Here is a 13,534-nt window from a genome sequence, read left to right as displayed (position 1 = left end):
CTTCTTTAGACACACCCACCGCCATCCAGACTGGAAGCTTTGCTTTTGGTGATGCTTCCCCAGAACCCTCCTTCTCTTTCTTCAGTTCTTTGCTGTAATGCCACCTGCCTTGAGAGGCCTGCTTTAGTTGCTGTAGTTAAAATGCAACTCTTTCCATCCCTCATCCTTGTTTTTATGTTGCTTGTGTTTCCTCAAAGCACTTATCACTTTGCATATTATTTAATTTTTACCTTTCTTTTCTCCCTAGGACGTCAGCAACTGCAAGGTGGAGATTTGTCTGCTTTGCTTATGACTATGCTGGCCCACAGTCAGCCTTAAAGAATAATCATGGAATGAATCATGAAGAATGGAAAAAGAGAGAGTTGCAGCTACAGGTCATCAGCAAAGGCCAAACCATGGAAGGCCCTGTAAATCTTGGTGAGGTGCTTGCAATTTGTTCTAATTTTTTTGGACAGCCATAGAGTGCCTAAGCTAGAGAGTGGCCTGATGAATTCTTTGGGATGATCACTTAGTGGAACTATATGGATCAAGAACATGATTCTGGTAGCTGGGATGGGTGGCTCATGCCTGTAATCCTAGCTATTCAGGAGGCAGAGTTCAGGAGGATATCAGTTCAAAGCCAGCCCAGAGCAAGTAGTTCACAAGACCCTATCTGTAAAATACACAACACAAAAAAGGGCTGGCAGAGAGGCTCAAGTGGTAGAGTGCCTGCCCAGTAAGCTCAAGGTTCTGAGTTCAAACTCCAGTACTGCCAAAAAAAAAAAAAGTTGATGACACCATTCCCAGGATATTTGCTACTTCTTGAACAGACCCACTTCATTGCTGAAACTCTTTAATTATGAGACATTTCTTTCATGTATTGAACTCTTCTTTCCTGAAACTCGTGCCCACTAATATAAGGTCTGTGCTTAGAAACAACTTGCAACAGGATTAAGTCCATCCTCTATGTAATGACTCTTAAAATATTTGGACACAGCTTTTTTAGTCTCTAAGGTAGACAGCTATGATTATTTGATATTACCTGATTAGGTTTTTCACTGTCTCCCTATGTGTTCCTTGAGAACTGCCAAACTTTGGTCTGAACAACATAGTACAAAGAAGCAATTGTGTCCAAGATTTAAGCAGTCTGCCTTTTAAACCCAGCCTAATTCAATTGCACTTTTGCCATGTCTCAGTGGATCAGGCTAACCTTGTGATCAATGGAGACATCTGGAACATCTTCAAGCAGGACTGCTTCCACTTGATCAACCTCCATGATCTTGTGAGATTTGCATTGATCCTGTGAAACTTATCTTGTGACTTTGAGATACAATAGATGAATAGAACAGAGTAGAGTGGAACAGAACAGAATAGGATAGGATTGGGGACAGTATTCTGTAGTTTTATTCTTGAAAGTTTCTCTAAGTCATAGACTGAGACATTTGAGGCATGATTTTGGAGCAGGATAAGTAGATGAAAGGGAGCATGGTAGATTGAAGAAAATATAGAACATCTACTGATTTTTTAATGTTGATTTTCTAAGTTCATTTGGAAACACAAAAGACCCTGAATAGCCAAAGCAACCCTGAGCAAAAAAAGCAATGCTGGAGGTGTCATCCTACCTGGCTTCAAATTATATTACAAAGCCATAGTAACAAAAAGAGCATGCTATTGACACAAAAACAGAAGGTAGATCAGTGGAATGGGATAAAAGATCCAGGAATAAATGAACACAGATACAGTCATCTGATATTTGACAAAGGTGCCCAAAACCTACATTGTCAAAAGATAGTCTCTTCAACAAATAGTGTTGGAAAAACTGGATATCCACATGTAGAAGACTGAAACTAGACCCCTATCCCTCATCCTGTAAAAAAAAATCCCAAATTCCTGACAGATCAAAGATTTTATTGTAAGACTTGAGATTTGAAACCATTAGAGGAAAACACAGGGAAAACCCTTGAAGATATAGGCATGAGTAATGATTTTCCGAATAGGACCCCAATTGCTCAGAAAATATAAACAAGAATTGACAAATGGGATTGCATCAAACTTAAATGCTTTTGCACAGCAAAGGAAACAACTATCAGAATCAAAAGAAAACCTACAGAGTGGGAGAAAATCTTTGCCAGTTATTCATTGGATAAAGGATTAATATCCAGAATGTATAAAGAGCTAAAAAATTAAGTAACCAATGAACAAATAATGCAATTAATAAATGGGCAAATTGAACAGCTCTCTAAAGAAGTACAAATGGCTACATGAAGAAACAATCAACATTCTTAGCCATAAAGGAAATGCAAATCAAAACATCACTGAGATCTCATCTCACCCCAGTCCGAGTGTTTATCATCAAGAAAACAAATAACAACTAATGCTGCAAGAATGTAGGGAAAAAGGAACCCTTATACACTGTTGCTGGGAATGTAAATTAGTGTAGCTACTATGGAAATCTGAGTGGAGGTTTTCCCAAATAAACTAAAGATAGAAACACCATGTGATCCTGCTATACCATCATGAGCATATATCCAAAGGAATGTAGGTGAACATACAGTTGAGATAGCTATGCAGCCATGCTTATAGCAGCACTATTCACAATAGCCAAAATATGTTATCAGCTTATGTTACCCTCAATGAATGAATAAAGAAAATGTGGTATATATACACAATGGAGTATTACTCAGCCATAAATAAGAATAAAATTATGTCATTTACAGGAAAATGCATGGAACTAGAGATCATCATGCTAAGTGAAATAAGTCAGACTGAGAAAGACAAAGATCACGTTTTCACTCATATGTAAAATCTAGTCTTTAAAAATGAATGTCAGGAATGTGAAACAGATCCTGTTTGGGGGTGAGTACTAGAGAGAGGGGGAAGGTGAAAGGAGAAGGTAAAGGGAGAGTGACTGTAGTCAAGGTATTTTATACCCATGTATGAAAATAAAACTATGAAACCTGTTGAAATTATTTTAAGAGGGGGTACAGGGGACTAGGGGGAAGCGATAGAGGGAGAGAATTTGATCGAGGTATATTAAATACATGTGTAGAAGTATGACAATGAAACCCCTTTGTACAATTAATATATGCTAATGAAAAATAGTAAATTATTCTCCAAGTCCTCTTCACTTGCTTTTTAAAAAAATTCATCAATTTCTTTAAGATATATTCATTGTATGGGGAGATTCATTGTGACAATTCCAAATAGGCTTATATTGTGCATTGGTTAGATCACCCCTCCTTTACTTTCATACACGAAACCCCTGTGGTGTGTGGTTGGCTTGTATTCTAGCTGACACTCATAGCTTTACACATACAGTTTGTACAGCAGCTGCCAACTCAACTGGTCGTATTACATTTGAGTCTGCACTTCGGTCTTTTGCTCCTAAGTGTACCAGTAGACAGCCATCAATGCTTTGCTTAAAGGAAGACATGTATATTATGATTAAAGTATTTCCCCTTATCTACTGGCCTAATAACTCTGTCAAAAAACAGAATTACACTTAGTTTGCTTAACCTTCAACATGTGTGAAGAGATGCCATGTTGATTTCAGTGATCACTTCACATTCATCTAAATGCTGGTAAACCTAAACCACCTGTTCAACAGTCCATACCACTGAGCTGAGGATTTATGTCAAACTTACACATGCTTGGGTGTATTGCTTTTCTTCCTTGTGTACTCAGGCATTTCTCCTACTTGCCATTTTTTAAAATACCATTTTTCCCACTATAAAATTACAAAAAACAAATTACATTTTGGAAACAAATTACAATTTGGGAATAGACAAAATGAGAAAAAAAATCTGCCCCCACCTCAACCACCCTTAATATTTTGGCAGATTAATTTTCAACATTTGTTTCTATATATGTTCTTAATAGCATCACAGTGTTATTACACATATTTTAAGTAAAATTTGCATCTTATTAGGTTGTCTTTCTTATTATCCTGTATTATAAAGATTGCTGACAATGAAGTGCATTGGGCATAGCTATAAGCTGGTGGTACGTGGGATATATTTTCCAGAGTAGTTAGCTTCTAAATTCATTTTGGACAGCTAGTTGCTTTTATTGTTTTCTAGTTTGGCTTCAATTCTATCTCCATGATGTCCATTTTACCTTTTCAGTGTGAATATAACTTCCTTTGCTAGATAAACTAGGAGAAAACAAAAAAATAATTAAAGTTCCTTGTCAACTGTTAACCTTGTTTTGCCTTTTTGGAGGTCCTGGGAGTTGAACTCTGAGCCTTGCTAGGCAGGCCCCCAACCCTCATGTCTGTTTCTTTCTTTCTTTCTTCCTTCCTTCCTTCCTTCCTTCCTTCCTCCCTCCCTCCCTCCCTCCCTCCCTCCCTCCCTCCCTTCCTTTTGACTATACTGGGATTTAAACACAGGGCCTCACTAGACAGTTTCTCTACCACTTGAGCCACTTCTGCCAGCTAGAACCTTCATACGTTGTAAAGTAGAAACACAAATTGGGCTACCTTTCAGGAAGGCAGCTATACAATACATATTAAACATATTTGATGCTTTGTCCAAGCAACTCCACATCCAGGAATCTGTCTGAAGGAAACAATTTATTCAAATATTTTGTGAAAGAATCTAAGCTATGGCATTATTCCTACTAAACATAAAAAAGTAGGAAAATGGTTTAAATATAGAGCACCGACATAATGGAAGATAAGGTAATCACAAAAGAGTAAGCTTTGAAAGCAAATACTGGACTGGAAAGTCTCTGTGATGTGAGAATAACATTCAAAACCAGGTACTGAATATGATTCTGATTTTGATTTTGAAGGACACAAAACATAACTCTAAGAGGTTATATTTAAGGATTTTTGTTTCAAGACTGATTTACACACACATGCACATATATAAACACACAACTGTATTTGTTTTTGAGACAGGATCCAGACCAAGCTGCACTCAAATTCACAGTTCTTCTGTCTCAGCCTCCCAAGTGCTGGGATTTCAGGACACTGGCCTCCACATTGACTTAAATGATACTGTATTACTTTTATAATGAGAAAAAAACAGAATTTCCATGTGAGTGAATTGCCCTTCTGGTGGCATACAATGCCTCTTCTTTCATCTTTCTATCCTGACCTTCCCTCTCTGTTGTCATTGCATCTTTTGCAATCTTTATCTCATCCTGAGTTTTGTTTAGTCAGCAAAGTTTCTGACACTTTGTGGAATTGTTTCATTTTACACTTTAAAGTCATGAAATAGTCTCCTTCCTCCATCCTTAAAAAAAATATAGTCATTTTTTTAGAGTCAGATTACTAAAGAACTTCATAGGAAATCACTTTAGTTTCTCTGGCAGCCTCCTCATTCTCTTCTTTCTTTAAAAATTTTTAAAGGGTGAGGGCACATTGTGGCATTTACAAAAGCTGTTACAATATATCAAATATATCATTCTTGAATTCACCCCCTCCACTATCCTGCTTTATTCCTCCCTTCCACCATTCCCGGAATAGTTTCAACAGGTATAATTTTTCCATTTACATACATGTGTACACAGTATTTGCACTGTATTCATCCTCCTACATCCCTTTCCCTACCTCTTCACCTTTCAACTGGTACCAAACCCCTGAGACAGGGCCTGTTCTGCCCTCCTATTCTCTGATTTTATAAAAGAGAAAAAAATGACATTTTGTTTAAGATAGCTATGCAGAGAGTTTCCTTGTGACATTTCCATGTATATATATATTACAAACCAAATAGGTTCATCTCCTCTATTTTTCTTCTTTCTACCTTAGTCCCCTTCTTATGGTAGCTTCAACAGGTTTAAAAATTCTATATTCATTCTTGTATAGAAAATACATCAACATTATTCACCTTCTTAACTTCCTTCTTTCACCCTCCCTCTCTTGTATGTGACTTTTCCTTAGTTCCCCTTAGTGTGACCTGTTTTTCACAACAATGCTGTATTTGTATTAGGTCTACAGTCCACATTTAAGAGAAAACATTTAGCTTTTGGCCTTCTGAACCTGGCTTACTTTACTTAAGATGCTGTTCTCCAGTTCCATCCATTTACCTGAAAACAACAAAATTTCATTCTCTTTGTGGCTGAATAAATACCACATTTTCTTAATCCATTCATTAGTAGTGCAGCATCTTGGCTGTTTCCATAACTTTGCTATTGTGAATAATGCTGCAATAAACATGGGTGTGCAGGTGCCTTCATTGTAACCTGACTTACATTCCTTTGGGTATATCCCTAGTAGTGGAATTGCTGGATCATATGGCAGTTCTATTTGTAGTTTTTTGAGGAGCCTCGATACTGTTTTCCTAAGTGGTTGAACTAGCTTACATCCCACAAGCAGTGTGTGAGAGTTGCCTTTTCCCCACATCCTCCCCAACAGTTGTTGTTGGTGTTCTTGATGATAGCTATTTTAACAGGAGTGAGGTAGAATCTTAACACGGTTTTGATTTGCATTTCTTTTATGGTCAGGGATGTTGAGCATTTCTTCATGTGGTTTGTTTGGTTTTTTTTTTTAGCCATTTGGAGTTCTTCCTTTGAAAAAGCTCTGTTCATTTCATTTGCCCATTTCTTCATGGGGTAATTGATTTTGGAGGAATTTAGTTTTTTGAGCTCCCTGTATATTCTGGCTATTAATCCCTTGTCAGATATACAGCTGCAAAGATTTTCTCCCATTCTGTGGGCAGCCTTTTCAACAAATGCTGCTGGGAAAGCTGGATATCTGTGTGCAGAAAACTGAAATTAGATCCATGTCTTTCACTCTGTACTAGTATCAACTCAAAGTGGATTAAGGACTTGAATATAAGACCTGATACTTTGATGCCAAAGGCAGGAAAGAGCAGGGAATACATTGTGAATAATAGGCATAGGCAAGGACTTCCTAAATAGAATACAAATGGCTCAGCAACTAAGAGAAAGGTTGGACAAATGGAACTACATGAAATTAAAAAGCTTCTGCCCAACAAAAGAAATGGTCACTAAGTTGAAGAGGCTGCCCACAGAATGGGAAAAAAGTCTGCCTCATTCTCTTCTGCATCAGATGTCGTTACTAAGTGCATTTTTAGTACTTTATTCTTCTGGTAAGTCTTCCTTTTTGGATCTCTAGTGATGAGATCATACTGAGTTTTTCTTTGGATTTCTTTCAATGCCTGCCTTCCTTTCTTCCTTCTTCCCCTCCCTCCCTTCCTCCCCTCTCCCCCTCTTTCTCTGTTTTTGTTTTTACTTTTTGGGACAGGGTCTCACTGTGTAGCCAGCATGGACTTGAAGTCATGATCCTCCTGCCTCAGCCTCCTAAGTGCCAGTATTACAGAAGTGCCCCCTATGCCCTGCTTATTATTTTTCTAGTAATATATAATACCTTGGTGAACGGTCCTAGTGTTCTTTTTGTGTTCCAAAGGGTCACATTTTTTGCCTGGAACTTATCCCTAACTTGGGATTTTTCTCGAAACAGGGAAAGGGAGAGTTGGAAGTTGCCACCAGACCCGTACATAGGGACTGGACAGAGGATTGAGAAATGCAGCCCATAGAGAGGCTGAGGCTTGAGGAATTGGTTGGGGTTTCTGATACCACTGGCTGTTAGGTGGGTGACATAATGACCTTACTGAACGGCAAGGAAGTGTCAGTTCCTGGAACAGGGAGACCTGTGACTTTGGTGCCCATGGGGAAGAAGGCTGGGTAAGCAGCTTCACTTAGCACACATGAACTACATGCTTCCTTTTGTGTTGCAGATTTCCATACAGGTATATCTTAGTTATTTCCTTTTTTTGTTTTTTCCTTTTTCAGGAAATGCATTTTCTAGAATCTCTATTGATAATATTTAAACAAACTAGTAAAAAAAATAAAAGAAAAATTCAGCATATTGAAAAAAAGAGGAGCATTAAACTCTCCATATTTGACTGTCCAGTATAACTACCACAACACTGCTGTAGATAATGAAATGTAGCTCCTTCTTTTTGTTTCATTCTTCTGTGTTTTCTAGTAGCAAGTACCAGTTCACCTGGTCTCATTCAAATCAATGAGGTTATATGATTTGTTTTATTTATTTATTTTAGGCAGTACTAGGAATTGAACTCAGGAGCTCACACCTGCTGGGCAGGTGCTCTACCACTTGAGCCATACCCCCAGTCCAAGTTATATGATTTGTGTAGGCATTTCAAGTACTTTGATGTAAGACTTCTGAGGCATTTATATTAATAAGAAGAATGTTAATGAGAGATAAATTCCATCCAGCACTCACAACGAGCCAGGCATTTTGTAAGGATTCTGCACGCATTCTAATTTAATCCTGACAAGAAGTGTTGAAGGAAGGCTTACTTTACTCCATTTTCGAGATGAAAATTTGACCATAGTATGTTACTTGATTCAGATGACACAGTTAATAAGAGGCAGTCAAGATTCTTACTCAAGTGAACCATGATTAAAACCTCTACCTTAATCGTGGCACCATGCTCCCTCATGTTGGTGAGTGTGTTCCCTTCCTCTGATGGAGTCATCCCATGCAGAACCAGATACTATACTCCTTTTTCTACTTGGTCCACTTTCTTCTTTATAGGTTTTATATCAGCACTATATCTGGGCACTCTTCTCCTAATCCAGTCTAAACCTAAACATCTGGGTTGGTGACTCTACCCAGCAAAATTCCTGCCAGAATAATGTCTTTAGCCCTTTGCTAGGACTGCCTTGTTCAGACATGTTTGGCCATGGTTTTGGGGGAAAAATCCTTCCCACAATACATGCTTCAGCAGAGCAGCATAGGTTCTGATTCATCATGGTTAGGTCTACATGTGGCCAGTTTCACACTGTTCATTTCATAGAGCTGTCTCCCAGTTACCAACACTACAGAAGGCTGCACTGATTTAGAAGATGCAGTGATGAATGGAACATGGATTTTCATGGTGACATACTATGGTTTTTTCCACTCTCTTTCTCTCCCTGCATTATCCTCTTATCCCAATGTGTTTCTATACTGCTGTCAATATTCTTTGTAAACTAAAAGCTGACCTTGTATTTGCCCCCCACTACCTTCAAGATGAGTTCTGATTCCTCACCATGGCATCCAAGAGCCTTTGCTATTGTTTCCTACTTCTCTCCAGTCTCGGTTGCTGCGATTCCTCACCTGAAATACTCTGCCTTCTACTGTTTGTAGCTGTAGGGGTACATTGTGCTGTTTTATACCTCCTTGTTTTGGCAAATACCTAGGGTGTTCCTAGCCTATCTTGTCCTCTCATGACAGCAAAACAAGCATCTTACATCTCAGTATTAGTAAACTGTGAACTTCTAGGCAATAGTGAGGTCTTGTTTATTTCTGAAATTCCAATATCAACCACAAAGTACAGCTCAGTAAGGGCTTAGTAAGTGTTTGGAAAGGTGAAACCCAGGAGCTGACTCGCAAGAAAATTTAGCATAGTGTAACACATAATATAGAAAGAAGTGAGCTTGACTTAAGGAAATGTTAACATGATGGATCAGTGGCTCTTGACCCTCACTGCAGTCATAAATACCTGGGCACTTTTTTTTGTTTTAGAAAGGCCATATTCCCAGAAATTCTTTCAATTGTTCTACACTAGACCTTATTATTAAAAAAATAAAGTAAAAAAGAATTGGGAGATTCTAATTGTGACCATGATTAAGACTAAATTCTCTAAATAAAGATAGAAATTGCGGTACACAGATACTAGTTTTTCCAGACCAGGGGGCATAGCTCAAGGGCAGAGCATTTGACTGCAGATCTTAGTTTTTTCAAGGTAAAAGCTATTTATGTGTAGAGGATCCCGGTAGCCTAGGTTGGCTATACTTTTCTGGATGTGTTTAATCATGTCTACGAAGGCCAGGGGCATGGTTCCTTACCCTCTTCGTAAAAGCGTACGTAGTTCTTATTATTATGGAGCAAAGGCGCTTGTGTTTTCCTCTGAGACTTTTTTGGAAAATATGGGCTAGGATTCTAACCTATAAGGAGACAATATTGAGAGCAGGATTTTTTTTTAATCTAAACTGTTGCTAAATGTTTAATGATATGGTCAAAGTCTCTGCTTGTGAAGCAAATAAGAAAGTTTTTGAACATGTGAAGCAATGTGGTTTCAGGAATACAAACCCTTGGACTCTGAATCCAGGTCTTCATTGTTTAATTTACAAAAAATTAGGGAAGGAAAGGGTATAAAATCATTAAAATTTTCAAGCACAGGTCTTCTTGTGTTTCATGCAAAACAAATGTTGCCGTGTGTTCTTCAACATGAGTGATTGTCTATGCATTCCTGTTTGTGATTGATAAAATGTAACATAAAAGGTGAAGCATTAAATAAAGGCTTGTTGTAGTCTTTACTGGTGAGTATAAATTGCAACAATACAAAACAGCTACTTTATTTGCCAAAATTCCTTGGGGTTTTTCTTAACAGGTTTTCCATTTGCTCTGCCAAATTAAACTTCAGCGGTAAATTTAAATGTGTCTTTACAATGTCAATTAAAATAGATTACCAGCCAGCTGCTTGATCATAGTTCTAGTTTTTGGAATGTGAGTAGAAGTATATGGATGGAGAGGAAGATAGATCAGTCAACAGATGAAACAAAAGGTCCTAAAGCTATACAGAACAACATACCCCAAATTGGAAGATAGATAGAATTGCCCAGTACAATTTTATCTCATCTTCTCAAAAGGCTTTTCATTAGACACGTATGTGACTTTGAAAGAGTTCTGGGACCATTTTGTACTTCTTGGACATATTCAAGTGGCAAAGTGCTCAGGACTGAGAATAAGCATAATTTATGAATTGTGCTTTCTATCTTCCGTCATCTTAGCATTTGGCTATAGAAACAGGAAAGTTTTATCAGCCAGAAAATAAAAAGAAAAATAGCCACAAGCACATGTGACTCCCATCAGAATAAATATGATCTAGTTGTTTCTTCATCCTCCTGTTATTGTTATTTTACATCGTTTTCCAAAGTTAAGTAGCTGGTAAATAGGAACCGCATGTCAAAGTTGAGAGAGACTGGGGAGAAGGACCTTAAAATGGAGAGAATTCTATGTTTGTATTGAGTTGTTGAGGGGTGACACAGATAAAATTTGAAGCCTCATATTGTGCAGTTTAAGAACAGACATCTTGGGGCTGAGGGTGTAGCTCAGTGTGGTGGTTAGCATACACAAAACCCTGGGTTCAATCTCCAGCATCAAAATAACAAAACAAACAACAAATCCCCCCCATCCCAAACAATGGGTGTACTCTCAAGTAAACCACGGAAGGACATATCTTCTTTCTGCCATTTTTAGTTGCATTTTAAGATAATTTTAATGTAAAATATCCTACAGAAAAATCATAAGAATAAAACAAAAAACCTCCATATATTCTTAACCCAGAAATCCCCATCCAAATTCCACCGAATGTCCCCTCAGGGATTGCAGCAAAAGGGCCTCATTGTACACCTGCCTATTATGTCTCCCTGAACTCCCTCAGTCTTTTTTTCTTTTCCTTTCATAGCTTTAGCTTTTTTGAAGATTACAGTACAAGTTTTTCAACTCAAGTGTGTACATTCCCTCCCTTCCCTTTCTTTCCCTTCCCTTCTCTCTCTCCTTCCTTCCTTCCTTCCTTCTATCCTTCCTTCCTTCCTCTCTCTCCTCTCTTTCTTTCTCCTCCCTCCCTTCCCCTCTCTTCCAGTCAGTACTGGGGTTTGAATTTACAGACATCCTACCACTTGAGCCATACTCCCAACCCTACGATGCTTTCTTGTGATACAACTAAGACTATTTTACTTTCAGTATGAATATTGCAGAAGTGTCACTCCACTTTTCTCATTGCATCCTATGGGAGATTGGGACCATGCAATACCAATTTGTCCTATTAATGGTGTCATTAATTTTGTTTACTTGATTAAGATGGTATCTGCCAGGTTCCACACAAATAAATTCCTCTTTGCAATAAATAATTATTTTATATGGAGACAATTATAGGGTTGTATGAATATCTTATTTCTCAGCTTACTTGCACCCCTGAGTTTTACCATCTATTGATTTTTCCTTCCAGAATTAAATACTTCTGTGATTTCAAAAACACAATTTTCAAATCCCAGTATTCCATTTATATTAATTAGTTGGCATCCTCTTGTAAAGAATAACTTTCTTATATCTCCATATATTTAGTAAGGAGGGAGTGCATTGTGTTGCACTTGAAGTCTGTGCAACAAAATAATTGCACAGATCTTAAATGTTCAGTTTGATGAATTTTGATAATTACATGTACTCATGTACAACCACCTAAAATAAAATAGAGTATTTCTACCCTTCTAGAAAATTCCCACATGCAAGGAAATATATCTATTAGCAAACATTAAAAACCCCTCTTTCCATCACTGCTCTTCTCAAAGTTGATCAAATAGTTTACAGTTTCTGCCAAAAATTCTCATCTCAGTTTCTCCTTCTCTTCTCAAATTTTCTGTTCCTGATGCCCAGTCTACTTAGGTTTTCTCTTTCTCCATCTTCATTTGTAGAATAACTTGGCCCATCTTAAAATCATTAGTTTTGTCTCTTCGTATGGAGGGAATTCTCCATAATAAAACAGAACCTGGGAGTTTTCCAGATAACAAGCCTTCCCTTTAGAAGGACAAAAGAAGGACCACCATTATTTCCTATTGGCAGCAGTACACGTTTCTTTTCATCATGGAACACGATGTTCTTTAGAGGCATAGTTTAAAAATCACTGCCTGACATGAGCATTTCTCAAGCAATATGTCTTAAGGAACTCTAACCTTGTGGAAATAAACCAAGACCACCCAAGCAAGAAAAAGCAGAGGTCATTTATTCAGAGCTTGCTATAACAAGAAGTGAACCCGCATCACTCATGTTTGGCAGAGACTCAGAAGGCGGCAGAAGAGTGGAAAAGCTTTATAATAGAAAAAGGGGAGTCTTTTGGAATGCTTTGATTGGTTGTTGGTGGGGAAGATGGAGGCAGGCTAACTAGATTCTTTGTTAATGGTTAGGGAGAATAACTCTAGTTGGACCAACTGCTATAGAGATAGTGGTTTGACTTCCTAGACTGGTTGCTACAAGATATGGGTCATGGTTCTGTTTTCACATGTGACTCAGCTGTTGTCCATTTGTGTATTCAGTTTAGAGAGAATGGTGTGTTAGAGAGATGCGGACTCCTGGATGGTCTTGGAGCTCCCCTAAGCAACATCATCAGTGTCAGCCCATTCTCTCTCTTCCTACTCAACTTCTTTTCTTCTTTGAGTCCTAGCTTATAGTTTTATATCAACATTCCAATCCCTAAGACACACTTAAAAGTCTGTTTAGACAGATCTAATGTATAGTATGAATGGATGAGCAGGACTCTTTGAGCATGTTGATGTATTCATTTGACATGAGAGAAGATGGAGGATTCAAGGAGATACCTGGAAGATCTTGTTACTAACTGCGGATAAAAGGGGATTTGGGAAGAAATAGTCATTTTTGTGGTGAACATTTTGAATTCAGTTTCTTGGTCATTAAGGTGGCAAGTACCTCCTTGAGATTTTTTAGAACCCTACATGTGGAAAGTGGAACAGAATTTTAGAGATATGGGGACTGATACACAGAGGGCAGGTGATTGTCCTGAGT

Source organism: Castor canadensis, chromosome 11 (assembly GCF_047511655.1).
Source record: "Castor canadensis chromosome 11, mCasCan1.hap1v2, whole genome shotgun sequence".
Taxonomy (NCBI): domain Eukaryota; kingdom Metazoa; phylum Chordata; class Mammalia; order Rodentia; family Castoridae; genus Castor; species Castor canadensis.
The sequence above is the reverse complement of the archived record's forward strand: the minus strand, read 5'-3'. Positions refer to the sequence as shown.